The sequence below is a fragment of the Nelumbo lutea genome, chromosome 4 (assembly GCF_056320005.1).
Source record: "Nelumbo lutea isolate HS-2025 chromosome 4, American lotus-T2T, whole genome shotgun sequence".
NCBI classification, from domain to species: domain Eukaryota; kingdom Viridiplantae; phylum Streptophyta; class Magnoliopsida; order Proteales; family Nelumbonaceae; genus Nelumbo; species Nelumbo lutea.
The window spans coordinates 52,391,733-52,415,757 of record NC_142687.1 but is presented as its reverse complement, the minus strand read 5'-3'; the positions used below and the strand labels follow the sequence as shown (position 1 = coordinate 52,415,757).

General features: G+C 46.1%; 45 non-coding genes and 5 pseudogenes across 45 annotated transcripts; all 50 read left to right on the top strand.

The window, feature by feature from the left end:
• Positions 1–252: 252 nt before the first annotated feature.
• Positions 253–371, top strand: LOC148858970 (5S ribosomal RNA). The gene has a single exon (XR_016097418.1). It is a non-coding gene; the product is annotated as a 5S ribosomal RNA (ribosomal RNA).
• Positions 372–730: 359 nt separating this feature from the next.
• Positions 731–849, top strand: LOC148858969 (5S ribosomal RNA). The gene has a single exon (XR_016097404.1). It is a non-coding gene; the product is annotated as a 5S ribosomal RNA (ribosomal RNA).
• A 359-nt stretch (positions 850–1,208) lies between these two features.
• LOC148858968 (5S ribosomal RNA) lies at positions 1,209–1,327 on the top strand (annotated as a pseudogene).
• A 359-nt stretch (positions 1,328–1,686) lies between these two features.
• LOC148858967 (5S ribosomal RNA) lies at positions 1,687–1,805 on the top strand. The gene has a single exon (XR_016097530.1). It is a non-coding gene; the product is annotated as a 5S ribosomal RNA (ribosomal RNA).
• Positions 1,806–2,164: 359 nt separating this feature from the next.
• LOC148858966 (5S ribosomal RNA) lies at positions 2,165–2,283 on the top strand. Its single transcript, XR_016097391.1, has one exon. It is a non-coding gene; the product is annotated as a 5S ribosomal RNA (ribosomal RNA).
• Positions 2,284–2,642: 359 nt separating this feature from the next.
• Positions 2,643–2,761, top strand: LOC148858965 (5S ribosomal RNA). Its single transcript, XR_016097378.1, has one exon. It is a non-coding gene; the product is annotated as a 5S ribosomal RNA (ribosomal RNA).
• A 359-nt stretch (positions 2,762–3,120) lies between these two features.
• Positions 3,121–3,239, top strand: LOC148858964 (5S ribosomal RNA). The gene has a single exon (XR_016097011.1). It is a non-coding gene; the product is annotated as a 5S ribosomal RNA (ribosomal RNA).
• Positions 3,240–3,598: 359 nt separating this feature from the next.
• On the top strand, positions 3,599–3,717 carry LOC148858963 (5S ribosomal RNA). Its single transcript, XR_016097364.1, has one exon. It is a non-coding gene; the product is annotated as a 5S ribosomal RNA (ribosomal RNA).
• A 359-nt stretch (positions 3,718–4,076) lies between these two features.
• LOC148858962 (5S ribosomal RNA) lies at positions 4,077–4,195 on the top strand. The gene has a single exon (XR_016097994.1). It is a non-coding gene; the product is annotated as a 5S ribosomal RNA (ribosomal RNA).
• Positions 4,196–4,554: 359 nt separating this feature from the next.
• On the top strand, positions 4,555–4,673 carry LOC148858961 (5S ribosomal RNA). Its single transcript, XR_016098121.1, has one exon. It is a non-coding gene; the product is annotated as a 5S ribosomal RNA (ribosomal RNA).
• A 359-nt stretch (positions 4,674–5,032) lies between these two features.
• Positions 5,033–5,151, top strand: LOC148858960 (5S ribosomal RNA). The gene has a single exon (XR_016097350.1). It is a non-coding gene; the product is annotated as a 5S ribosomal RNA (ribosomal RNA).
• Positions 5,152–5,510: 359 nt separating this feature from the next.
• LOC148858959 (5S ribosomal RNA) lies at positions 5,511–5,629 on the top strand (annotated as a pseudogene).
• A 359-nt stretch (positions 5,630–5,988) lies between these two features.
• LOC148858958 (5S ribosomal RNA) lies at positions 5,989–6,107 on the top strand. The gene has a single exon (XR_016097529.1). It is a non-coding gene; the product is annotated as a 5S ribosomal RNA (ribosomal RNA).
• Positions 6,108–6,466: 359 nt separating this feature from the next.
• Positions 6,467–6,585, top strand: LOC148858957 (5S ribosomal RNA). The gene has a single exon (XR_016097528.1). It is a non-coding gene; the product is annotated as a 5S ribosomal RNA (ribosomal RNA).
• Positions 6,586–6,944: 359 nt separating this feature from the next.
• On the top strand, positions 6,945–7,063 carry LOC148858956 (5S ribosomal RNA). The gene has a single exon (XR_016097338.1). It is a non-coding gene; the product is annotated as a 5S ribosomal RNA (ribosomal RNA).
• Positions 7,064–7,422: 359 nt separating this feature from the next.
• Positions 7,423–7,541, top strand: LOC148858955 (5S ribosomal RNA). Its single transcript, XR_016097327.1, has one exon. It is a non-coding gene; the product is annotated as a 5S ribosomal RNA (ribosomal RNA).
• A 359-nt stretch (positions 7,542–7,900) lies between these two features.
• On the top strand, positions 7,901–8,019 carry LOC148858954 (5S ribosomal RNA). The gene has a single exon (XR_016096082.1). It is a non-coding gene; the product is annotated as a 5S ribosomal RNA (ribosomal RNA).
• Positions 8,020–8,378: 359 nt separating this feature from the next.
• Positions 8,379–8,497, top strand: LOC148858953 (5S ribosomal RNA). The gene has a single exon (XR_016097646.1). It is a non-coding gene; the product is annotated as a 5S ribosomal RNA (ribosomal RNA).
• Positions 8,498–8,856: 359 nt separating this feature from the next.
• On the top strand, positions 8,857–8,975 carry LOC148858952 (5S ribosomal RNA). The gene has a single exon (XR_016097315.1). It is a non-coding gene; the product is annotated as a 5S ribosomal RNA (ribosomal RNA).
• Positions 8,976–9,334: 359 nt separating this feature from the next.
• LOC148858951 (5S ribosomal RNA) lies at positions 9,335–9,453 on the top strand. Its single transcript, XR_016097302.1, has one exon. It is a non-coding gene; the product is annotated as a 5S ribosomal RNA (ribosomal RNA).
• A 359-nt stretch (positions 9,454–9,812) lies between these two features.
• LOC148858950 (5S ribosomal RNA) lies at positions 9,813–9,931 on the top strand. The gene has a single exon (XR_016097288.1). It is a non-coding gene; the product is annotated as a 5S ribosomal RNA (ribosomal RNA).
• Positions 9,932–10,290: 359 nt separating this feature from the next.
• LOC148858949 (5S ribosomal RNA) lies at positions 10,291–10,409 on the top strand. Its single transcript, XR_016097275.1, has one exon. It is a non-coding gene; the product is annotated as a 5S ribosomal RNA (ribosomal RNA).
• A 359-nt stretch (positions 10,410–10,768) lies between these two features.
• On the top strand, positions 10,769–10,887 carry LOC148858948 (5S ribosomal RNA). Its single transcript, XR_016097263.1, has one exon. It is a non-coding gene; the product is annotated as a 5S ribosomal RNA (ribosomal RNA).
• Positions 10,888–11,246: 359 nt separating this feature from the next.
• LOC148858947 (5S ribosomal RNA) lies at positions 11,247–11,365 on the top strand (annotated as a pseudogene).
• A 359-nt stretch (positions 11,366–11,724) lies between these two features.
• Positions 11,725–11,843, top strand: LOC148858946 (5S ribosomal RNA). Its single transcript, XR_016097527.1, has one exon. It is a non-coding gene; the product is annotated as a 5S ribosomal RNA (ribosomal RNA).
• Positions 11,844–12,202: 359 nt separating this feature from the next.
• LOC148858945 (5S ribosomal RNA) lies at positions 12,203–12,321 on the top strand. Its single transcript, XR_016097250.1, has one exon. It is a non-coding gene; the product is annotated as a 5S ribosomal RNA (ribosomal RNA).
• A 359-nt stretch (positions 12,322–12,680) lies between these two features.
• On the top strand, positions 12,681–12,799 carry LOC148858944 (5S ribosomal RNA). Its single transcript, XR_016097237.1, has one exon. It is a non-coding gene; the product is annotated as a 5S ribosomal RNA (ribosomal RNA).
• A 359-nt stretch (positions 12,800–13,158) lies between these two features.
• LOC148858943 (5S ribosomal RNA) lies at positions 13,159–13,277 on the top strand. The gene has a single exon (XR_016096080.1). It is a non-coding gene; the product is annotated as a 5S ribosomal RNA (ribosomal RNA).
• A 359-nt stretch (positions 13,278–13,636) lies between these two features.
• Positions 13,637–13,755, top strand: LOC148858942 (5S ribosomal RNA). The gene has a single exon (XR_016097645.1). It is a non-coding gene; the product is annotated as a 5S ribosomal RNA (ribosomal RNA).
• A 359-nt stretch (positions 13,756–14,114) lies between these two features.
• Positions 14,115–14,233, top strand: LOC148858941 (5S ribosomal RNA). Its single transcript, XR_016097226.1, has one exon. It is a non-coding gene; the product is annotated as a 5S ribosomal RNA (ribosomal RNA).
• A 359-nt stretch (positions 14,234–14,592) lies between these two features.
• Positions 14,593–14,711, top strand: LOC148858940 (5S ribosomal RNA; annotated as a pseudogene).
• Positions 14,712–15,070: 359 nt separating this feature from the next.
• LOC148858939 (5S ribosomal RNA) lies at positions 15,071–15,189 on the top strand. The gene has a single exon (XR_016097214.1). It is a non-coding gene; the product is annotated as a 5S ribosomal RNA (ribosomal RNA).
• A 359-nt stretch (positions 15,190–15,548) lies between these two features.
• Positions 15,549–15,667, top strand: LOC148858938 (5S ribosomal RNA). The gene has a single exon (XR_016097201.1). It is a non-coding gene; the product is annotated as a 5S ribosomal RNA (ribosomal RNA).
• Positions 15,668–16,026: 359 nt separating this feature from the next.
• LOC148858937 (5S ribosomal RNA) lies at positions 16,027–16,145 on the top strand. Its single transcript, XR_016097010.1, has one exon. It is a non-coding gene; the product is annotated as a 5S ribosomal RNA (ribosomal RNA).
• Positions 16,146–16,504: 359 nt separating this feature from the next.
• On the top strand, positions 16,505–16,623 carry LOC148858936 (5S ribosomal RNA). The gene has a single exon (XR_016097188.1). It is a non-coding gene; the product is annotated as a 5S ribosomal RNA (ribosomal RNA).
• Positions 16,624–16,982: 359 nt separating this feature from the next.
• LOC148858935 (5S ribosomal RNA) lies at positions 16,983–17,101 on the top strand (annotated as a pseudogene).
• Positions 17,102–17,460: 359 nt separating this feature from the next.
• On the top strand, positions 17,461–17,579 carry LOC148858934 (5S ribosomal RNA). The gene has a single exon (XR_016097526.1). It is a non-coding gene; the product is annotated as a 5S ribosomal RNA (ribosomal RNA).
• A 359-nt stretch (positions 17,580–17,938) lies between these two features.
• Positions 17,939–18,057, top strand: LOC148858933 (5S ribosomal RNA). The gene has a single exon (XR_016097354.1). It is a non-coding gene; the product is annotated as a 5S ribosomal RNA (ribosomal RNA).
• Positions 18,058–18,416: 359 nt separating this feature from the next.
• LOC148858932 (5S ribosomal RNA) lies at positions 18,417–18,535 on the top strand. The gene has a single exon (XR_016097111.1). It is a non-coding gene; the product is annotated as a 5S ribosomal RNA (ribosomal RNA).
• A 358-nt stretch (positions 18,536–18,893) lies between these two features.
• LOC148858931 (5S ribosomal RNA) lies at positions 18,894–19,012 on the top strand. The gene has a single exon (XR_016096615.1). It is a non-coding gene; the product is annotated as a 5S ribosomal RNA (ribosomal RNA).
• Positions 19,013–19,370: 358 nt separating this feature from the next.
• On the top strand, positions 19,371–19,489 carry LOC148858930 (5S ribosomal RNA). The gene has a single exon (XR_016096992.1). It is a non-coding gene; the product is annotated as a 5S ribosomal RNA (ribosomal RNA).
• Positions 19,490–19,847: 358 nt separating this feature from the next.
• On the top strand, positions 19,848–19,966 carry LOC148858929 (5S ribosomal RNA). Its single transcript, XR_016096999.1, has one exon. It is a non-coding gene; the product is annotated as a 5S ribosomal RNA (ribosomal RNA).
• Positions 19,967–20,325: 359 nt separating this feature from the next.
• Positions 20,326–20,444, top strand: LOC148858928 (5S ribosomal RNA). Its single transcript, XR_016097175.1, has one exon. It is a non-coding gene; the product is annotated as a 5S ribosomal RNA (ribosomal RNA).
• Positions 20,445–20,803: 359 nt separating this feature from the next.
• LOC148858927 (5S ribosomal RNA) lies at positions 20,804–20,922 on the top strand. Its single transcript, XR_016096813.1, has one exon. It is a non-coding gene; the product is annotated as a 5S ribosomal RNA (ribosomal RNA).
• A 359-nt stretch (positions 20,923–21,281) lies between these two features.
• On the top strand, positions 21,282–21,400 carry LOC148858926 (5S ribosomal RNA). The gene has a single exon (XR_016097164.1). It is a non-coding gene; the product is annotated as a 5S ribosomal RNA (ribosomal RNA).
• A 358-nt stretch (positions 21,401–21,758) lies between these two features.
• Positions 21,759–21,877, top strand: LOC148858925 (5S ribosomal RNA). The gene has a single exon (XR_016096998.1). It is a non-coding gene; the product is annotated as a 5S ribosomal RNA (ribosomal RNA).
• A 359-nt stretch (positions 21,878–22,236) lies between these two features.
• LOC148858924 (5S ribosomal RNA) lies at positions 22,237–22,355 on the top strand. The gene has a single exon (XR_016095654.1). It is a non-coding gene; the product is annotated as a 5S ribosomal RNA (ribosomal RNA).
• A 359-nt stretch (positions 22,356–22,714) lies between these two features.
• On the top strand, positions 22,715–22,833 carry LOC148858923 (5S ribosomal RNA). Its single transcript, XR_016096812.1, has one exon. It is a non-coding gene; the product is annotated as a 5S ribosomal RNA (ribosomal RNA).
• Positions 22,834–23,192: 359 nt separating this feature from the next.
• Positions 23,193–23,311, top strand: LOC148858922 (5S ribosomal RNA). The gene has a single exon (XR_016097153.1). It is a non-coding gene; the product is annotated as a 5S ribosomal RNA (ribosomal RNA).
• A 358-nt stretch (positions 23,312–23,669) lies between these two features.
• LOC148858921 (5S ribosomal RNA) lies at positions 23,670–23,788 on the top strand. The gene has a single exon (XR_016096316.1). It is a non-coding gene; the product is annotated as a 5S ribosomal RNA (ribosomal RNA).
• The last annotated feature ends 237 nt before the right edge of the window (positions 23,789–24,025 follow it).

Below are 24,025 nucleotides of genomic sequence, written 5' to 3'. Positions count from 1 at the left end.
ACCGTCATTACTGAATGGGAACGGTGCAAAACCGGGCTTTTGGCATTCGTCGTGCATTGTGGGCCCCGCGATATTACTACATTTATCCGGGGATGCGGCAGATCTAGAAAGGAATAACTCCGCTCACCTGGGAGCTTGTGCACGGTAACCAAGGGAGGAAAGTTGCATATACCGTTTTTTCAAATCTGAAAGAATTAACGGAGGGGAGCAAGATAATGAGTGCATAAAGATTAAAACGAACAAGAAACAAACGGGTGCGATCATACCAGCACTAATGCACCGGATCCCATCAGAACTCCGAAGTTAAGCGTGCTTGGGCGAGAGTAGTACTAGGATGGGTGACCTCCTGGGAAGTCCTCGTGTTGCACCCCAATTTTATTAATATTTTATTTTTGATATACTATTTGCAAATTCCATATGTCGTTTCGGCGAGACAACTGGAAACAACGTGCCGGATACTCGGACCATTTGCGGAACGACCGTCATTACTGAATGGGAACGGTGCAAAACCGGGCTTTTGGCATTCGTCGTGCATTGTGGGCCCCGCGATATTACTACATTTATCCGGGGATGCGGCAGATCTAGAAAGGAATAACTCCGCTCACCTGGGAGCTTGTGCACGGTCACCAAGGGAGGAAAGTTGCATACACCGTTTTTTCAAATCTGAAAGAATTAACGGAGGGGAGCAAGATAATGAGTGCATAAAGATTAAAGCGAACAAGAAGCAAACGGGTGCGATCATACCAGCACTAATGCACCGGATCCCATCAGAACTCCGAAGTTAAGCGTGCTTGGGCGAGAGTAGTACTAGGATGGGTGACCTCCTGGGAAGTCCTCGTGTTGCACCCCAATTTTATTAATATTTTATTTTTGATATACTATTTGCAAATTCCATATGTCGTTTCGGCGAGACAACTGGAAACAACGTGCCGGATACTCGGACCATTTGCGGAACGACCGTCATTACTGAATGGGAACGGTGCAAAATCGGGCTTTTGGCATTCGTCGTGCATTGTGGGCCCCGCGATATTACTACATTTATCCGGGGATGCGGCAGATCTAGAAAGGAATAACTCCGCTCACCTGGGAGCTTGTGCACGGTAACCAAGGGAGGAAAGTTTTATACACCGTTTTTTCAAATCTGAAAGAATTAACGGAGGGGATTAAGATAATGAGTGCATAAAGATTAAAGCGAACAAGAAGCAAACGGGTGCTATCATACCAGCACTAATGGACCGTATCCCATCAGAACTCCGAAGTTAAGCGTGCTTGGGCGAGAGTAGTATTAGGATGGGTGACCTCCTGGGAACTCCTCGTGTTGCACCCCAATTTTATTAATATTTTATTTTTGATATACTATTTGCAAATTCCATATGTCGTTTCGGCGAGACAACTGGAAACAACGTGCCGGATACTCGGACCATTTGCGGAACGACCGTCATTACTGAATGGGAACGGTGCAAAACCGGGCTTTTGGCATTCGTCGTGCATTGTGGGCCCCGCGATATTACTACATTTATCCGGGGATGCGGCAGATCTAGAAAGGAATAACTCCGCTCACCTGGGAGCTTGTGCACGGTAACCAAGGGAGGAAAGTTTTATACACCGTTTTTTCAAATCTGAAAGAATTAACGGAGGGGAGCAAGATAATGAGTGCATAAAGATTAAAGCGAACAAGAAGCAAACGGGTGCTATCATACCAGCACTAATGCACCGTATCCCATCAGAACTCCGAAGTTAAGCGTGCTTGGGCGAGAGTAGTACTAGGATGGGTGACCTCCTGGGAAGTCCTCGTGTTGCACCCCAATTTTATTAATATTTTATTTTTGATATACTATTTGCAAATTCCATATGTCGTTTCGGCGAGACAACTGGAAACAACGTGCCGGATACTCGGACCATTTGCGGAACGACCGTCATTACTGAATGGGAACGGTGCAAAACCGTGCTTTTGGCATTCGTCGTGCATTGTGGGCCCCGCGATATTACTACATTTATCCGGGGATGCGGCAGATCTAGAAAGGAATAACTCCGCTCACCTGGGAGCTTGTGCACGGTAACCAAGGGAGGAAAGTTGCATATACCGTTTTTTCAAATCTGAAAGAATTAACGGAGGGGAGCAAGATAATGAGTGCATAAAGATTAAAACGAACAAGAAACAAACGGGTGCGATCATACCAGCACTAATGCACCGGATCCCATCAGAACTCCGAAGTTAAGCGTGCTTGGGCGAGAGTAGTACTAGGATGGGTGACCTCCTGGGAAGTCCTCGTGTTGCACCCCAATTTTATTAATATTTTATTTTTGATATACTATTTGCAAATTCCATATGTCGTTTCGGCGAGACAACTGGAAACAACGTGCCGGATACTCGGACCATTTGCGGAACGACCGTCATTACTGAATGGGAACGGTGCAAAACCGGGCTTTTGGCATTCGTCGTGCATTGTGGGCCCCGCGATATTACTACATTTATCCGGGGATGCGGCAGATCTAGAAAGGAATAACTCCGCTCACCTGGGAGCTTGTGCACGGTCACCAAGGGAGGAAAGTTGCATACACCGTTTTTTCAAATCTGAAAGAATTAACGGAGGGGAGCAAGATAATGAGTGCATAAAGATTAAAGCGAACAAGAAGCAAACGGGTGCGATCATACCAGCACTAATGCACCGGATCCCATCAGAACTCCGAAGTTAAGCGTGCTTGGGCGAGAGTAGTACTAGGATGGGTGACCTCCTGGGAAGTCCTCGTGTTGCACCCCAATTTTATTAATATTTTATTTTTGATATACTATTTGCAAATTCCATATGTCGTTTCGGCGAGACAACTGGAAACAACGTGCCGGATACTCGGACCATTTGCGGAACGACCGTCATTACTGAATGGGAACGGTGCAAAACCGGGCTTTTGGCATTCGTCGTGCATTGTGGGCCCCGCGATATTACTACATTTATCCGGGGATGCGGCAGATCTAGAAAGGAATAACTCCGCTCACCTGGGAGCTTGTGCACGGTCACCAAGGGAGGAAAGTTGTATACACCGTTTTTTCAAATCTGAAAGAATTAACGGAGGGGAGCAAGATAATGAGTGCATAAAGATTAAGGCGAACAAGAAGCAAATAGGTGCGATCATACCAGCACTAATGCACCGGATCCCATCAGAACTCCGAAGTTAAGCGTGCTTGGGCGAGAGTAGTAATAGGATGGGTGACCTCCTGGGAAGTCCTCGTGTTGCACCCCAATTTTATTAATATTTTGTTTTTGATATACTATTTGCAAATTCCATATGTCGTTTCGGCGAGACAACAGGAAACAACGTGCCGGATACTCGGACCATTTGCGGAACGACTGTCATTACTGAATGGGAACGTTGCAAAACCGGGCTTTTGGCATTCGTCGTGCATTGTGGGCCCCGCGATATTACTACATTTATCCGGGGATGCGGCAGATCTAGAAAGGAATAACTCCGCTCACCTGGGAGCTTGTGCACGGTAACCAAGGGAGGAAAGTTGCATATACCGTTTTTTCAAATCTGAAAGAATTAACGGAGGGGAGCAAGATAATGAGTGCATAAAGATTAAAACGAACAAGAAGCAAACGGGTGCGATCATACCAGCACTAATGCACCGGATCCCATCAGAACTCCGAAGTTAAGCGTGCTTGGGCGAGAGTAGTACTAGGATGGGTGACCTCCTGGGAAGTCCTCGTGTTGCACCCCAATTTTATTAATATTTTATTTTTGATATTCTATTTGCAAATTCCATATGTCGTTTCGGCGAGACAACTGGAAACAACGTGCCGGATACTCGGACCATTTGCGGAACGACCGTCATTACTGAATGGGAACGGTGCAAAACCGGGCTTTTGGCATTCGTCGTGCATTGTGGGCCCCGCGATATTACTACATTTATCCGGGGATGCGGCAGATCTAGAAAGGAATAACTCCGCTCACCTGGGAGCTTGTGCACGGTAACCAAGGGAGGAAAGTTTTATACACCGTTTTTTCAAATCTGAAAGAATTAACGTAGGGGATTAAGATAATGAGTGCATAAAGATTAAAGCGAACAAGAAGCAAACGGGTGCTATCATACCAGCACTAATGCACCGTATCCCATCAGAACTCCGAAGTTAAGCGTGCTTGGGCGAGAGTAGTATTAGGATGGGTGACCTCCTGGGAACTCCTCGTGTTGCACCCCAATTTTATTAATATTTTATTTTTGATATACTATTTGCAAATTCCATATGTCGTTTCGGCGAGACAACTGGAAACAACGTGCCGGATACTCGGACCATTTGCGGAACGACCGTCATTACTGAATGGGAACGTTGCAAAACCGGGCTTTTGGCATTCGTCGTGCATTGTGGGCCCCGCGATATTACTACATTTATCCGGGGATGCGGCAGATCTAGAAAGGAATAACTCCGCTCACCTGGGAGCTTGTGCACGGTAACCAAGGGAGGAAAGTTTTATACACCGTTTTTTCAAATCTGAAAGAATTAACGGAGGGGAGCAAGATAATGAGTGCATAAAGATTAAAGCGAACAAGAAGCAAACGGGAGCTATCATACCAGCACTAATGCACCGTATCCCATCAGAACTCCGAAGTTAAGCGTGCTTGGGCGAGAGTAGTACTAGGATGGGTGACCTCCTGGGAAGTCCTCGTGTTGCACCCCAATTTTATTAATATTTTATTTTTGATATACTATTTGCAAATTCCATATGTCGTTTCGGCGAGACAACTGGAAACAACGTGCCGGATACTCGGACCATTTGCGGAACGACCGTCATTACTGAATGGGAACGGTGCAAAACCGGGCTTTTGGCATTCGTCGTGCATTGTGGGCCCCGCGATATTACTACATTTATCCGGGGATGCGGCAGATCTAGAAAGGAATAACTCCGCTCACCTGGGAGCTTGTGCACGGTAACCAAGGGAGGAAAGTTGCATATACCGTTTTTTCAAATCTGAAAGAATTAACGGAGGGGAGCAAGATAATGAGTGCATAAAGATTAAAACGAACAAGAAGCAAACGGGTGCGATCATACCAGCACTAATGCACCGGATCCCATCAGAACTCCGAAGTTAAGCGTGCTTGGGCGAGAGTAGTACTAGGATGGGTGACCTCCTGGGAAGTCCTCGTGTTGCACCCCAATTTTATTAATATTTTATTTTTGATATACTATTTGCAAATTCCATATGTCGTTTCGGCGAGACAACTGGAAACAACGTGCCGGATACTCGGACCATTTGCGGAACGACCGTCATTACTGAATGGGAACGGTGCAAAACCGGGCTTTTGGCATTCGTCGTGCATTGTGGGCCCCGCGATATTACAACATTTATCCGGGGATGCGGCAGATCTAGAAAGGAATAACTCCGCTCACCTGGGAGCTTGTGCACGGTAACCAAGGGAGGAAAGTTTTATACACCGTTTTTTCAAATCTGAAAGAATTAACGGAGGGGATTAAGATAATGAGTGCATAAAGATTAAAGCGAACAAGAAGCAAACGGGTGCTATCATACCAGCACTAATGCACCGTATCCCATCAGAACTCCGAAGTTAAGCGTGCTTGGGCGATAGTAGTATTAGGATGGGTGACCTCCTGGGAACTCCTCGTGTTGCACCCCAATTTTATTAATATTTTATTTTTGATATACTATTTGCAAATTCCATATGTCGTTTCGGCGAGACAACTGGAAACAACGTGCCGGATACTCGGACCATTTGCGGAACGAACGTCATTACTGAATTGGAACGGTGCAAAACCGGGCTTTTGGCATTCGTCGTGCATTGTGGGCCCCGCGATATTACTACATTTATCCGGGGATGCGGCAGATCTAGAAAGGAATAACTCCGCTCACCTGGGAGCTTGTGCACGGTAACCAAGGGAGGAAAGTTTTATACACCGTTTTTTCAAATCTGAAAGAATTAACGGAGGGGAGCAAGATAATGAGTGCATAAAGATTAAAGCGAACAAGAAGCAAACGGGTGCTATCATACCAGCACTAATGCACCGTATCCCATCAGAACTCCGAAGTTAAGCGTGCTTGGGCGAGAGTAGTACTAGGATGGGTGACCTCCTGGGAAGTCCTCGTGTTGCACCCCAATTTTATTAATATTTTATTTTTGATATACTATTTGCAAATTCCATATGTCGTTTCGGCGAGACAACTGGAAACAACGTGCCGGATACTCGGACCATTTGCGGAACGACCGTCATTACTGAATGGGAACGGTGCAAAACCGGGCTTTTGGCATTCGTCGTGCATTGTGGGCCCCGCGATATTACTACATTTATCCGGGGATGCGGCAGATCTAGAAAGGAATAACTCCGCTCACCTGGGAGCTTGTGCACGGTAACCAAGGGAGGAAAGTTTTATACACCGTTTTTTCAAATCTGAAAGAATTAACGGAGGGGAGCAAGATAATGAGTGCATAAAGATTAAAGCGAACAAGAAGCAAACGGGTGCTATCATACCAGCACTAATGCACCGTATCCCATCAGAACTCCGAAGTTAAGCGTGCTTGGGCGAGAGTAGTACTAGGATGGGTGACCTCCTGGGAAGTCCTCGTGTTGCACCCCAATTTTATTAATATTTTATTTTTGATATACTATTTGCAAATTCCATATGTCGTTTCGGCGAGACAACTGGAAACAACGTGCCGGATACTCGGACCATTTGCGGAACGACCGTCATTACTGAATGGGAACGGTGCAAAACCGTGCTTTTGGCATTCGTCGTGCATTGTGGGCCCCGCGATATTACTACATTTATCCGGGGATGCGGCAGATCTAGAAAGGAATAACTCCGCTCACCTGGGAGCTTGTGCACGGTAACCAAGGGAGGAAAGTTGCATATACCGTTTTTTCAAATCTGAAAGAATTAACGGAGGGGAGCAAGATAATGAGTGCATAAAGATTAAAACGAACAAGAAACAAACGGGTGCGATCATACCAGCACTAATGCACCGGATCCCATCAGAACTCCGAAGTTAAGCGTGCTTGGGCGAGAGTAGTACTAGGATGGGTGACCTCCTGGGAAGTCCTCGTGTTGCACCCCAATTTTATTAATATTTTATTTTTGATATACTATTTGCAAATTCCATATGTCGTTTCGGCGAGACAACTGGAAACAACGTGCCGGATACTCGGACCATTTGCGGAACGACCGTCATTACTGAATGGGAACGGTGCAAAACCGGGCTTTTGGCATTCGTCGTGCATTGTGGGCCCCGCGATATTACTACATTTATCCGGGGATGCGGCAGATCTAGAAAGGAATAACTCCGCTCACCTGCGAGCTTGTGCACGGTCACCAAGGGAGGAAAGTTGCATACACCGTTTTTTCAAATCTGAAAGAATTAACGGAGGGGAGCAAGATAATGAGTGCATAAAGATTAAAGCGAACAAGAAGCAAACGGGTGCGATCATACCAGCACTAATGCACCGGATCCCATCAGAACTCCGAAGTTAAGCGTGCTTGGGCGAGAGTAGTACTAGGATGGGTGACCTCCTGGGAAGTCCTCGTGTTGCACCCCAATTTTATTAATATTTTATTTTTGATATACTATTTGCAAATTCCATATGTCGTTTCGGCGAGACAACTGGAAACAACGTGCCGGATACTCGGACCATTTGCGGAACGACCGTCATTACTGAATGGGAACGGTGCAAAACCGGGCTTTTGGCATTCGTCGTGCATTGTGGGCCCCGCGATATTACTACATTTATCCGGGGATGCGGCAGATCTAGAAAGGAATAACTCCGCTCACCTGGGAGCTTGTGCACGGTAACCAAGGGAGGAAAGTTGCATATACCGTTTTTTCAAATCTGAAAGAATTAACGGAGGGGAGCAAGATAATGAGTGCATAAAGATTAAAACGAACTAGAAGCAAACGGGTGCGATCATACCAGCACTAATGCACCGGATCCCATCAGAACTTCGAAGTTAAGCGTGCTTGGGCGAGAGTAGTACTAGGATGGGTGACCTCCTGGGAAGTCCTCGTGTTGCACCCCAATTTTATTAATATTTTATTTTTGATATACTATTTGCAAATTCCATATGTCGTTTCGGCGAGACAACTGGAAACAACGTGCCGGATACTCGGACCATTTGCGGAACGACCGTCATTACTGAATGGGAACGGTGCAAAACCGGGCTTTTGGCATTCGTCGTGCATTGTGGGCCCCGCGATATTACTACATTTATCCGGGGATGCGGCAGATCTAGAAAGGAATAACTCCGCTCACCTGGGAGCTTGTGCACGGTCACCAAGGGAGGAAAGTTGTATACACCGTTTTTCCAAATCTGAAAGAATTAACGGAGGGGAGCAAGATAATGAGTGCATAAAGATTAAGGCGAACAAGAAGCAAATAGGTGCGATCATACCAGCACTAATGCACCGGATCCCATCAGAACTCCGAAGTTAAGCGTGCTTGGGTGAGAGTAGTAATAGGATGGGTGACCTCCTGGGAAGTCCTCGTGTTGCACCCCAATTTTATTAATATTTTATTTTTGATATACTATTTGCAAATTCCATATGTCGTTTCGGCGAGACAACAGGAAACAACGTGCCGGATACTCGGACCATTTGCGGAACGACTGTCATTACTGAATGGGAACGGTGCAAAACCGGGCTTTTGGCATTCGTCGTGCATTGTGGGCCCCGCGATATTACTACATTTATCCGGGGATGCGGCAGATCTAGAAAGGAATAACTCCGCTCACCTGGGAGCTTGTGCACGGTAACCAAGGGAGGAAAGTTGCATATACCGTTTTTTCAAATCTGAAAGAATTAACGGAGGGGAGCAAGATAATGAGTGCATAAAGATTAAAACGAACAAGAAGCAAACGGGTGCGATCATACCAGCACTAATGCACCGGATCCCATCAGAACTCCGAAGTTAAGCGTGCTTGGGCGAGAGTAGTACTAGGATGGGTGACCTCCTGGGAAGTCCTCGTGTTGCACCCCAATTTTATTAATATTTTATTTTTGATATACTATTTGCAAATTCCATATGTCGTTTCGGCGAGACAACTGGAAACAACGTGCCGGATACTCGGACCATTTGCGGAACGACCGTCATTACTGAATGGGAACGGTGCAAAACCGTGCTTTTGGCATTCGTCGTGCATTGTGGGCCCCGCGATATTACTACATTTATCCGGGGATGCGGCAGATCTAGAAAGGAATAACTCCGCTCACCTGGGAGCTTGTGCACGGTAACCAAGGGAGGAAAGTTGCATATACCGTTTTTTCAAATCTGAAAGAATTAACGGAGGGGAGCAAGATAATGAGTGCATAAAGATTAAAACGAACAAGAAACAAACGGGTGCGATCATACCAGCACTAATGCACCGGATCCCATCAGAACTCCGAAGTTAAGCGTGCTTGGGCGAGAGTAGTACTAGGATGGGTGACCTCCTGGGAAGTCCTCGTGTTGCACCCCAATTTTATTAATATTTTATTTTTGATATACTATTTGCAAATTCCATATGTCGTTTCGGCGAGACAACTGGAAACAACGTGCCGGATACTCGGACCATTTGCGGAACGACCGTCATTACTGAATGGGAACGGTGCAAAACCGGGCTTTTGGCATTCGTCGTGCATTGTGGGCCCCGCGATATTACTACATTTATCCGGGGATGCGGCAGATCTAGAAAGGAATAACTCCGCTCACCTGCGAGCTTGTGCACGGTCACCAAGGGAGGAAAGTTGCATACACCGTTTTTTCAAATCTGAAAGAATTAACGGAGGGGAGCAAGATAATGAGTGCATAAAGATTAAAGCGAACAAGAAGCAAACGGGTGCGATCATACCAGCACTAATGCACCGGATCCCATCAGAACTCCGAAGTTAAGCGTGCTTGGGCGAGAGTAGTACTAGGATGGGTGACCTCCTGGGAAGTCCTCGTGTTGCACCCCAATTTTATTAATATTTTATTTTTGATATACTATTTGCAAATTCCATATGTCGTTTCGGCGAGACAACTGGAAACAACGTGCCGGATACTCGGACCATTTGCGGAACGACCGTCATTACTGAATGGGAACGGTGCAAAACCGGGCTTTTGGCATTCGTCGTGCATTGTGGGCCCCGCGATATTACTACATTTATCCGGGGATGCGGCAGATCTAGAAAGGAATAACTCCGCTCACCTGGGAGCTTGTGCACGGTAACCAAGGGAGGAAAGTTGCATATACCGTTTTTTCAAATCTGAAAGAATTAACGGAGGGGAGCAAGATAATGAGTGCATAAAGATTAAAACGAACAAGAAACAAACGGGTGCGATCATACCAGCACTAATGCACCGGATCCCATCAGAACTCCGAAGTTAAGCGTGCTTGGGCGAGAGTAGTACTAGGATGGGTGACCTCCTGGGAAGTCCTCGTGTTGCACCCCAATTTTATTAATATTTTATTTTTGATATACTATTTGCAAATTCCATATGTCGTTTCGGCGAGACAACTGGAAACAACGTGCCGGATACTCGGACCATTTGCGGAACGACCGTCATTACTGAATGGGAACGGTGCAAAACCGGGCTTTTGGCATTCGTCGTGCATTGTGGGCCCCGCGATATTACTACATTTATCCGGGGATGCGGCAGATCTAGAAAGGAATAACTCCGCTCACCTGGGAGCTTGTGCACGGTCACCAAGGGAGGAAAGTTGCATACACCGTTTTTTCAAATCTGAAAGAATTAACGGAGGGGAGCAAGATAATGAGTGCATAAAGATTAAAGCGAACAAGAAGCAAACGGGTGCGATCATACCAGCACTAATGCACCGGATCCCATCAGAACTCCGAAGTTAAGCGTGCTTGGGCGAGAGTAGTACTAGGATGGGTGACCTCCTGGGAAGTCCTCGTGTTGCACCCCAATTTTATTAATATTTTATTTTTGATATACTATTTGCAAATTCCATATGTCGTTTCGGCGAGACAACTGGAAACAACGTGCCGGATACTCGGACCATTTGCGGAACGACCGTCATTACTGAATGGGAACGGTGCAAAACCGGGCTTTTGGCATTCGTCGTGCATTGTGGGCCCCGCGATATTACTACATTTATCCGGGGATGCGGCAGATCTAGAAAGGAATAACTCCGCTCACCTGGGAGCTTGTGCACGGTAACCAAGGGAGGAAAGTTTTATACACCGTTTTTTCAAATCTGAAAGAATTAACGGAGGGGATTAAGATAATGAGTGCATAAAGATTAAAGCGAACAAGAAGCAAACGGGTGCTATCATACCAGCACTAATGGACCGTATCCCATCAGAACTCCGAAGTTAAGCGTGCTTGGGCGAGAGTAGTATTAGGATGGGTGACCTCCTGGGAACTCCTCGTGTTGCACCCCAATTTTATTAATATTTTATTTTTGATATACTATTTGCAAATTCCATATGTCGTTTCGGCGAGACAACTGGAAACAACGTGCCGGATACTCGGACCATTTGCGGAACGACCGTCATTACTGAATGGGAACGGTGCAAAACCGGGCTTTTGGCATTCGTCGTGCATTGTGGGCCCCGCGATATTACTACATTTATCCGGGGATGCGGCAGATCTAGAAAGGAATAACTCCGCTCACCTGGGAGCTTGTGCACGGTAACCAAGGGAGGAAAGTTTTATACACCGTTTTTTCAAATCTGAAAGAATTAACGGAGGGGAGCAAGATAATGAGTGCATAAAGATTAAAGCGAACAAGAAGCAAACGGGTGCTATCATACCAGCACTAATGCACCGTATCCCATCAGAACTCCGAAGTTAAGCGTGCTTGGGCGAGAGTAGTACTAGGATGGGTGACCTCCTGGGAAGTCCTCGTGTTGCACCCCAATTTTATTAATATTTTATTTTTGATATACTATTTGCAAATTCCATATGTCGTTTCGGCGAGACAACTGGAAACAACGTGCCGGATACTCGGACCATTTGCGGAACGACCGTCATTACTGAATGGGAACGGTGCAAAACCGTGCTTTTGGCATTCGTCGTGCATTGTGGGCCCCGCGATATTACTACATTTATCCGGGGATGCGGCAGATCTAGAAAGGAATAACTCCGCTCACCTGGGAGCTTGTGCACGGTAACCAAGGGAGGAAAGTTGCATATACCGTTTTTTCAAATCTGAAAGAATTAACGGAGGGGAGCAAGATAATGAGTGCATAAAGATTAAAACGAACAAGAAACAAACGGGTGCGATCATACCAGCACTAATGCACCGGATCCCATCAGAACTCCGAAGTTAAGCGTGCTTGGGCGAGAGTAGTACTAGGATGGGTGACCTCCTGGGAAGTCCTCGTGTTGCACCCCAATTTTATTAATATTTTATTTTTGATATACTATTTGCAAATTCCATATGTCGTTTCGGCGAGACAACTGGAAACAACGTGCCGGATACTCGGACCATTTGCGGAACGACCGTCATTACTGAATGGGAACGGTGCAAAACCGGGCTTTTGGCATTCGTCGTGCATTGTGGGCCCCGCGATATTACTACATTTATCCGGGGATGCGGCAGATCTAGAAAGGAATAACTCCGCTCACCTGCGAGCTTGTGCACGGTCACCAAGGGAGGAAAGTTGCATACACCGTTTTTTCAAATCTGAAAGAATTAACGGAGGGGAGCAAGATAATGAGTGCATAAAGATTAAAGCGAACAAGAAGCAAACGGGTGCGATCATACCAGCACTAATGCACCGGATCCCATCAGAACTCCGAAGTTAAGCGTGCTTGGGCGAGAGTAGTACTAGGATGGGTGACCTCCTGGGAAGTCCTCGTGTTGCACCCCAATTTTATTAATATTTTATTTTTGATATACTATTTGCAAATTCCATATGTCGTTTCGGCGAGACAACTGGAAACAACGTGCCGGATACTCGGACCATTTGCGGAACGACCGTCATTACTGAATGGGAACGGTGCAAAACCGGGCTTTTGGCATTCGTCGTGCATTGTGGGCCCCGCGATATTACTACATTTATCCGGGGATGCGGCAGATCTAGAAAGGAATAACTCCGCTCACCTGGGAGCTTGTGCACGGTAACCAAGGGAGGAAAGTTGCATATACCGTTTTTTCAAATCTGAAAGAATTAACGGAGGGGAGCAAGATAATGAGTGCATAAAGATTAAAACGAACTAGAAGCAAACGGGTGCGATCATACCAGCACTAATGCACCGGATCCCATCAGAACTTCGAAGTTAAGCGTGCTTGGGCGAGAGTAGTACTAGGATGGGTGACCTCCTGGGAAGTCCTCGTGTTGCACCCCAATTTTATTAATATTTTATTTTTGATATACTATTTGCAAATTCCATATGTCGTTTCGGCGAGACAACTGGAAACAACGTGCCGGATACTCGGACCATTTGCGGAACGACCGTCATTACTGAATGGGAACGGTGCAAAACCGGGCTTTTGGCATTCGTCGTGCATTGTGGGCCCCGCGATATTACTACATTTATCCGGGGATGCGGCAGATCTAGAAAGGAATAACTCCGCTCACCTGGGAGCTTGTGCACGGTCACCAAGGGAGGAAAGTTGTATACACCGTTTTTCCAAATCTGAAAGAATTAACGGAGGGGAGCAAGATAATGAGTGCATAAAGATTAAGGCGAACAAGAAGCAAATAGGTGCGATCATACCAGCACTAATGCACCGGATCCCATCAGAACTCCGAAGTTAAGCGTGCTTGGGTGAGAGTAGTAATAGGATGGGTGACCTCCTGGGAAGTCCTCGTGTTGCACCCCAATTTTATTAATATTTTATTTTTGATATACTATTTGCAAATTCCATATGTCGTTTCGGCGAGACAACAGGAAACAACGTGCCGGATACTCGGACCATTTGCGGAACGACTGTCATTACTGAATGGGAACGGTGCAAAACCGGGCTTTTGGCATTCGTCGTGCATTGTGGGCCCCGCGATATTACTACATTTATCCGGGGATGCGGCAGATCTAGAAAGGAATAACTCCGCTCACCTGGGAGCTTGTGCACGGTAACCAAGGGAGGAAAGTTGCATATACCGTTTTTTCAAATCTGAAAGAATTAACGGAGGGGAGCAAGATAATGAGTGCATAAAGATTAAAACGAACAAGAAGCAAACGGGTGCGATCATACCAGCACTAATGCACCGGATCCCATCAGAACTCCGAAGTTAAGCGTGCTTGGGCGAGAGTAGTACTAGGATGGGTGACCTCCTGGGAAGTCCTCGTGTTGCACCCCAATTTTATTAATATTTTATTTTTGATATACTATTTGCAAATTCCATATGTCGTTTCGGCGAGACAACTGGAAACAACGTGCCGGATACTCGGACCATTTGCGGAACGACCGTCATTACTGAATGGGAACGGTGCAAAACCGGGCTTTTGGCATTCGTCGTGCGTTGTGGGCCCCGCGATATTACTACATTTATCCGGGGATGCGGCAGATCTAGAAAGGAATAACTCCGCTCACCTGGGAGCTTGTGCACGGTAACCAAGGGAGGAAAGTTTTATACACCGTTTTTTCAAATCTGAAAGAATTAACGGAGGGGATTAAGATAATGAGTGCATAAAGATTAAAGCGAACAAGAAGCAAACGGGTGCTATCATACCAGCACTAATGGACCGTATCCCATCAGAACTCCGAAGTTAAGCGTGCTTGGGCGAGAGTAGTATTAGGATGGGTGACCTCCTGGGAAGTCCTCGTGTTGCACCCCAATTTTATTAATATTTTATTTTTGATATACTATTTGCAAATTCCATATGTCGTTTCGGCGAGACAACTGGAAACAACGTGCCGGATACTCGGACCATTTGCGGAACGACCGTCATTACTGAATGGGAACGGTGCAAAACCGGGCTTTTGGCATTCGTCGTGCATTGTGGGCCCCGCGATATTACTACATTTATCCGGGGATGCGGCAGATCTAGAAAGGAATAACTCCGCTCACCTGGGAGCTTGTGCACGGTCACCAAGGGAGGAAAGTTGTATACACCGTTTTTTCAAATCTGAAAGAATTAACGGAGGGGAGCAAGATAATGAGTGCATAAAGATTAAAGCGAACAAGAAGCAAACGGGTGCGATCATACCAGCACTAATGCACCGGATCCCATCAGAACTCCGAAGTTAAGCGTGCTTGGGCGAGAGTAGTACTAGGATGGGTGACCTCCTGGGAAGTCCTCGTGTTGCACCCCAATTTTATTAATATTTTATTTTTGATATACTATTTGCAAATTCCATATGTCGTTTCGGCGAGACAACTGGAAACAACGTGCCGGATACTCGGACCATTTGCGGAACGACCGTCATTACTGAATGGGAACGGTGCAAAACCGGGCTTTTGGCATTCGTCGTGCATTGTGGGCCCCGCGATATTACTACATTTATCCGGGGATGCGGCAGATCTAGAAAGGAATAACTCCGCTCACCTGGGAGCTTGTGCACGGTAACCAAGGGAGGAAAGTTGCATATACCGTTTTTTCAAATCTGAAAGAATTAACGGAGGGGAGCAAGATAATGAGTGCATAAAGATTAAAACGAACTAGAAGCAAACGGGTGCGATCATACCAGCACTAATGCACCGGATCCCATCAGAACTCCGAAGTTAAGCGTGCTTGGGCGAGAGTAGTACTAGGATGGGTGACCTCCTGGGAAGTCCTCGTGTTGCACCCCAATTTTATTAATATTTTATTTTTGATATACTATTTGCAAATTCCATATGTCGTTTCGGCGAGACAACTGGAAACAACGTGCCGGATACTCGGACCATTTGCGGAACGACCGTCATTACTGAATGGGAACGGTGCAAAACCGGGCTTTTGGCATTCGTCGTGCATTGTGGGCCCCGCGATATTACTACATTTATCCGGGGATGCGGCAGATCTAGAAAGGAATAACTCCGCTCACCTGGGAGCTTGTGCACGGTCATCAAGGGAGGAAAGTTGTATACACCGTTTTTTCAAATCTGAAAGAATTAACGGAGGGGAGCAAGATAATGAGTGCATAAAGATTAAGGCGAACAAGAAGCAAATAGGTGCGATCATACCAGCACTAATGCACCGGATCCCATCAGAACTCCGAAGTTAAGCGTGCTTGGGCGAGAGTAGTAATAGGATGGGTGACCTCCTGGGAAGTCCTCGTGTTGCACCCCAATTTTATTAATATTTTATTTTTGATATACTATTTGCAAATTCCATATGTCGTTTCGGCGAGACAACAGGAAACAACGTGCCGGATACTCGGACCATTTGCGGAACGACTGTCATTACTGAATGGGAACGGTGCAAAACCGGGCTTTTGGCATTCGTCGTGCATTGTGGGCCCCGCGATATTACTACATTTATCCGGGGATGCGGCAGATCTAGAAAGGAATAACTCCGCTCACCTGGGAGCTTGTGCACGGTAACCAAGGGAGGAAAGTTGCATATACCGTTTTTTCAAATCTGAAAGAATTAACGGAGGGGAGCAAGATAATGAGTGCATAAAGATTAAAACGAACAAGAAGCAAACGGGTGCGATCATACCAGCACTAATGCACCGGATCCCATCAGAACTCCGAAGTTAAGCGTGCTTGGGCGAGAGTAGTACTAGGATGGGTGACCTCCTGGGAAGTCCTCGTGTTGCACCCCAATTTTATTAATATTTTATTTTTGATATACTATTTGCAAATTCCATATGTCGTTTCGGCGAGACAACTGGAAACAACGTGCCGGATACTCGGACCATTTGCGGAACGACCGTCATTACTGAATGGGAACGGTGCAAAACCGGGCTTTTGGCATTCGTCGTGCATTGTGGGCCCCGCGATATTACTACATTTATTCGGGGATGCGGCAGATCTAGAAAGGAATAACTCCGCTCACCTGGGAGCTTGTGCACGGTAACCAAGGGAGGAAAGTTTTATACACCGTTTTTTCAAATCTGAAAGAATTAACGGAGGGGATTAAGATAATGAGTGCATAAAGATTAAAGCGAACAAGAAGCAAATGGGTGCTATCATACCAGCACTAATGGACCGTATCCCATCAGAACTCCGAAGTTAAGCGTGCTTGGGCGAGAGTAGTATTAGGATGGGTGACCTCCTGGGAACTCCTCGTGTTGCACCCCAATTTTATTAATATTTTATTTTTGATATACTATTTGCAAATTCCATATGTCGTTTCGGCGAGACAACTGGAAACAACGTGCCGGATACTCAGACCATTTGCGGAACGACCGTCATTACTGAATGGGAACGGTGCAAAACCGGGCTTTTGGCATTCGTCGTGCATTGTGGGCCCCGCGATATTACTACATTTATCCGGGGATGCGGCAGATCTAGAAAGGAATAACTCCGCTCACCTGGGAGCTTGTGCACGGTAACCAAGGGAGGAAAGTTTTATACACCGTTTTTTCAAATCTGAAAGAATTAACGGAGGGGAGCAAGATAATGAGTGCATAAAGATTAAAGCGAACAAGAAGCAAACGGGTGCTATCATACCAGCACTAATGCACCGTATCCCATCAGAACTCCGAAGTTAAGCGTGCTTGGGCGAGAGTAGTACTAGGATGGGTGACCTCCTGGGAAGTCCTCGTGTTGCACCCCAATTTTATTAATATTTTATTTTTGATATACTATTTGCAAATTCCATATGTCGTTTCGGCGAGACAACTGGAAACAACGTGCCGGATACTCGGACCATTTGCGGAACGACCGTCATTACTGAATGGGAACGGTGCAAAACCGGGCTTTTGGCATTCGTCGTGCATTGTGGGCCCCGCGATATTACTACATTTATCCGGGGATGCGGCAGATCTAGAAAGGAATAACTCCGCTCACCTGGAAGCTTGTGCACGGTCACCAAGGGAGGAAAGTTGTATACACCGTTTTTTCAAATCTGAAAGAATTAACGGAGGGGAGCAAGATAATGAGTGCATAAAGATTAAGGCGAACAAGAAGCAAATAGGTGCGATCATACCAGCACTAATGCACCGGATCCCATCAGAACTCCGAAGTTAAGCGTGCTTGGGCGAGAGTAGTAATAGGATGGGTGACCTCCTGGGAAGTCCTTGTGTTGCACCCCAATTTTATTAATATTTTATTTTTGATATACTATTTGCAAATTCCATATGTCGTTTCGGCGAGACAACAGGAAACAACGTGCCGGATACTCGGACCATTTGCGGAACGACTGTCATTACTGAATGGGAACGGTGCAAAACCGGGCTTTTGGCATTCGTCGTGCATTGTGGGCCCCGCGATATTACTACATTTATCCGGGGATGCGGCAGATCTAGAAAGGAATAACTCCGCTCACCTGGGAGCTTGTGCACGGTAACCAAGGGAGGAAAGTTGCATATACCGTTTTTTCAAATCTGAAAGAATTAACGGAGGGGAGCAAGATAATGAGTGCATAAAGATTAAAGCGAACAAGAACCAAACGGGTGCGATCATACCAGCACTAATGCACTGGATCCCATCAGAACACCGAAGTTAAGCGTGCTTGGGCGAGAGTAGTACTAGGATGGGTGACCTCCTGGGAAGTCCTCGTGTTGCACCCCAATTTTATTAATATTTTATTTTTGATATACTATTTGCAAATTCCAAATGTCGTTTCGGCGAGACAACAGGAAACAATGTGCCGGATACTCGGACCATTTGCGGAATGACTGTCATTACTGAATGGGAACGGTGCAAAACCGGGCTTTTGGCATTCGTCGTGCATTGTGGGCCCTGTGATATTACTACATTTATCCGAGGATGCGGCAGATCTAGAAAGGAATAACTCCGCTTACCTGAAGCTTGTGCACGGTAACCAAGGGAGGAAAGTTGCATACACCGTTTTTACAAGTCTGAAAGAATTAATGGAGGGGAGCAAGATAGTGAGTGCATAAAGATTAAAGCGAACAAGAAGAAAACGGGTGCGATCATACCAGCACTAATGCACCGGATCCCATCAGAACTCCGAAGTTAAGCGTGCTTGGGCGAGAGTAGTACTAGGATGGGTGACCTTCTGGGAAGTCCTCATGTTGCACCCCAATTTTATTAATATTTTATTTTTGATATACTATTTGCAAATTCCATATGTCGTTTCGGCGAGACAACAGGAAACAATGTGCCGGATACTCGGACCATTTGCGGAACGACTGTCATTACCGAATGGGAACGGTGCAAAACCGGGCTTTTGGCATTCGTCGTGCATTGTGGGCCCCACGATATTACTTCATTTATCCGGGGATGCGGCAGATCTAGAAAGGAATAACTCCGCTCACCTGGGAGCTTGTGCACGGTAACCAAGGGAGGAAAGTTGTATACACCGTTTTTTCAAGTCTGAAAGAATTAACGGAGGGGAGCAAGATAATGAGTGCATAAAGATTAAAGCGAACAAAAGCAAACGGTTGCGATCATACTAGTACTAATGCACCGGATCCCATCAGAACTCCGAAGTTAAGCGTGCTTGGGCGAGAGTAGTACTAGGATGGGTGACCTCCTGGGAAGTCCTCGTGTTGCACCCCAATTTTATTAATATTTTATTTTTGATATACTATTTGCAAATTCCATATGTCGTTTCGGCGAGACAACAGGAAACAACGTGCCGGATACTCGGACCATTTGCGGAACGACTGTCATTACCGAATGGGAACGGTGCAAAACCGGGCTTTTGGCATTCGTCGTGCATTGTGGGCCCCACGATATTACTACATTTATCCGGGGATGCGGCAGATCTAAAAAGGAATAACTCCGCTCACCTGGGAGCTTGTGCACGGTAACCAAGGGAGGAAAGTTGTATACACCGTTTTTTCAAGTCTGAAAGAATTAACGGAGGGGAGCAAGATAATGAGTGCATAAAGATTAAAGCGAACAAAAGCAAATAGGTGCGATCATACTAGTACTAATGCACCGGATCCCATCAGAACTCCGAAGTTAAGCGTGCTTGGGCGAGAGTAGTACTAGGATGGGTGACCTCCTGGGAAGTCCTCGTGTTGCACCCCAATTTTATTAATATTTTATTTTTGATATACTATTTGCAAATTCCATATGTCGTTTCGGCGAAACAACAGGAAACAACGTGCCGGATACTCGGACCATTTGCGGAACGACTGTCATTGCTGAATGGGAACGGTGCAAAACCGGGCTTTTGGCATTCGTCGTGCATTGTGGGCCCCACGATATTACTACATTTATCCGGGGATGCGGCAGATCTGGAAAGGAATAACTCCGCTCACCTGGGAGCTTGTGCACGGTAACCCAGGGAGGAAAGTTGTATACACCGTTTTTTCAAGTCTGAAAGAATTAACGGAGGGGAGCAAGATAGTGAGTGCATAAAGATTAAAGCGAACAAGTATCAAACGGGTGCGATCATACCAGCACTAATGCACCGGATCCCATCAGAACTCCGAAGTTAAGCGTGCTTGGGCGAGAGTAGTACTAGGATGGGTGACCTCCTGGGAAGTCCTCGTGTTGCACCCCAATTTTATTAATATTTTATTTTTGATATACTATTTGCAAATTCTATATGTCGTTTCGGCGAGACAACAGTAAACAACGTGCCGGATACTCGGACCATTTGCGGAACGACTGTCATTACTGAATGGGAACGGTGCAAAACCGGGCTTTTGGCATTCGTCGTGCATTGTGGGCCCCACGATATTACTACATTTATCCGGGGATGCGGCAGATCTGGAAAGGAATAACTCCGCTCACCTGGGAGCTTGTGCACGGTAACCCAGGGAGGAAAGTTGTATACACCGTTTTTTCAAGTCTGAAAGAATTAACGGAGGGGAGCAAGATAATGAGTGCATAAAGATTAAAGCTAACAAGAACCAAACGGGTGCGATCATACTAGCACTAATGCATCGGATCCCATTAGAACTCCGAAGTTAAGCGTGCTTGGGCGAGAGTAGTACTAGGATGGGTGACCTCCTGGGAAGTCCTCGTGTTGCACCCCAATTTTATTAATATTTTATTTTTGATATACTATTTGCAAATTCTATATGTCGTTTCGGCGAGACAACAGTAAACAACGTGCCGGATACTCGGACCATTTGCGGCACGACCGTCATTACTGAATGGGAACGGTGCAAAACTGGTCTTTTGGCATTCGTAGTGCATTGTGGGCCCCACGATATTACTACATTTATCCGGGGCAGCTACAGATGTAGAAAGGAATAACTCCGGTCACCTGGGAGCTTGTGCACGGTTACCAAGGGAGGAAAGTTGCATACACCGTTTTTTCAAGTCTGAAAGAATTAATGGAGGGGAGCAAGATAGTGAGTGCATAAAGATTAAAGCGAACAAGAAGCAAACGGGTGCGATCATACCAGCACTAATGCACCGGATCCCATCAGAACTCCGAAGTTAAGCGTGCTTGGGCGAGAGTAGTACTAGGATGGGTGACCTCCTGGGAAGTCCTCGTGTTGCACCCCAATTTTATTAATATTTTATATTTGATATACTATTGGCAAATTCCATATGTCGTTTCGGCGAGACAACAGGAAACAACGTGCCGGATACTCGGACCATTTGGGGAACGACCGTCATTACTGAATGGGAACGGTGCAAAACAGGGCGTTTGGCATTCGTCGTGCATAGTGGGCCCCACGATATTACTACATTTATCCGGGGATGCGGCAGATCTAGAAAGGAATAACTCCGCTCACCTGGGAGCATGTGCACGGTAACCAAGGGAGGAAAGTTGTATACACCGTTTTTTCAAGTCTGAAAGAATTAACGGAGGGGAGCAAGATAATGAGTGCATAAAGATTAAAGCGAACAAAAGCAAATAGGTGCGATCATACTAGTACTAATGCACCGGATCCCATCAGAACTCCGAAGTTAAGCGTGCTTGGGCGAGAGTAGTACTAGGATGGGTGACCTCCTGGGAAGTCCTCGTGTTGCACCCCAATTTTAGTAATATTTTATTTTTGATATACTATTTGCAAATTCCATATGTCGTTTCGGCGAGACAACAGGAAACAACGTGCCGGATACTCGGACCATTTGCGGCACGACCGTCATTACTGAATGGGAACGGTGCAAAACCGGTCTTTTGGCATTCATAGTGCATTGTGGGCCCCACGATATTACTACATTTATCCGGGGCAGCGACAGATCTAGAAAGGAATAACTCCGCTCACCTGGGATCTTGTGCACGGTTACCAAGGGAGGAAAGTTGCATACACCGGTTTTTCAAATCTGAAAGAATTAATGGAGGGGAGCAAGATAGTGAGTGCATAAAGATTAAAGCGAACAAGAAGCAAACGGGTGCGATCATACCAGCACTAATGCACCGGATCCCATCAGAACTCCGAAGTTAAGCGTGCTTGGGCGAGAGTAGTACTAGGATGGGAGACCTCCTGGGAAGTCCTCGTGTTGCACCCCAATTTTATTAATATTTTATATTTGATATACTATTGGCAAATTCCATATGTCGTTTCGGCGAGACAACTGGAAACAACGTGCCGGATACTCGGACCATTTGCGGCACGACCGTCATTACTGAATGGGAACGGTGCTAAACCGGGCGTTTGGCATTCGTCGTGCATTGTGGGCCCCATGATATTACTACATTTATCCGGGGATGCGGCAGATCTAGAAAGGAATAAATCCGCTCACCTGGGAGCTTGTGCACGGTAACCAAGGGAGGAAAGTTGTATACACCGTTTTTTCAAGTCTGAAAGAATTAACGGAGGGGAGCAAGATAATGAGTGCATAAAGATTAAAGCTAACAAGAACCAAACGGGTGCGATCATACTAGCACTAATGCATCGGATCCCATTAGAACTCCGAAGTTAAGCGTGCTTGGGCGAGAGTAGTACTAGGATGGGTGACCTCCTGGGAAGTCCTCGTGTTGCACCCCAATTTTATTAATATTTTATTTTTGATATACTATTTGCAAATTCTATATGTCGTTTCGGCGAGACAACAGTAAACAACGTGCCGGATACTCGGACCATTTGCGGCACGACCGTCATTACTGAATGGGAACGGTGCAAAACTGGTCTTTTGGCATTCGTAGTGCATTGTGGGCCCCACGATATTACTACATTTATCCGGGGCAGCTACAGATGTAGAAAGGAATAACTCCGGTCACCTGGGAGCTTGTGCACGGTTACCAAGGGAGGAAAGTTGCATACACCGTTTTTTCAAGTCTGAAAGAATTAATGGAGGGGAGCAAGATAGTGAGTGCATAAAGATTAAAGCGAACAAGAAGCAAACGGGTGCGATCATACCAGCACTAATGCACCGGATCCCATCAGAACTCCGAAGTTAAGCGTGCTTGGGCGAGAGTAGTACTAGGATGGGTGACCTCCTGGGAAGTCCTCGTGTTGCACCCCAATTTTATTAATATTTTATATTTGATATACTATTGGCAAATTCCATATGTCGTTTCGGCGAGACAACAGGAAACAACGTGCCGGATACTCGGACCATTTGGGGAACGACCGTCATTACTGAATGGGAACGGTGCAAAACAGGGCGTTTGGCATTCGTCGTGCATAGTGGGCCCCACGATATTACTACATTTATCCGGGGATGCGGCAGATCTAGAAAGGAATAACTCCGCTCACCTGGGAGCTTGTGCACGGTAACCAAGGGAGGAAAGTTGTATACACCGTTTTTTCAAGTCTGAAAGAATTAACGGAGGGGAGCAAGATAATGAGTGCATAAAGATTAAAGCGAACAAAAGCAAACGGGTGCGATCATACTAGTACTAATGCACCGGATCCCATCAGAACTCCGAAGTTAAGCGTGCTTGGGCGAGAGTAGTACTAGGATGGGTGACCTCCTGGGAAGTCCTCGTGTTGCACCCCAATTTTATTAATATTTTATATTTGATATACTATTGGCAAATTCCATATGTCGTTTCGGCGAGACAACTGGAAACAACGTGCCGGATACTCGGACCATTTGCGGCACGACCGTCATTACTGAATGGGAACGGTGCAAAACCGGTCTTTTGGCATTCATAGTGCATTGTGGGCCCCACGATATTACTACATTTATCCGGGGCAGCGACAGATCTAGAAAGGAATAACTCCGCTCACCTG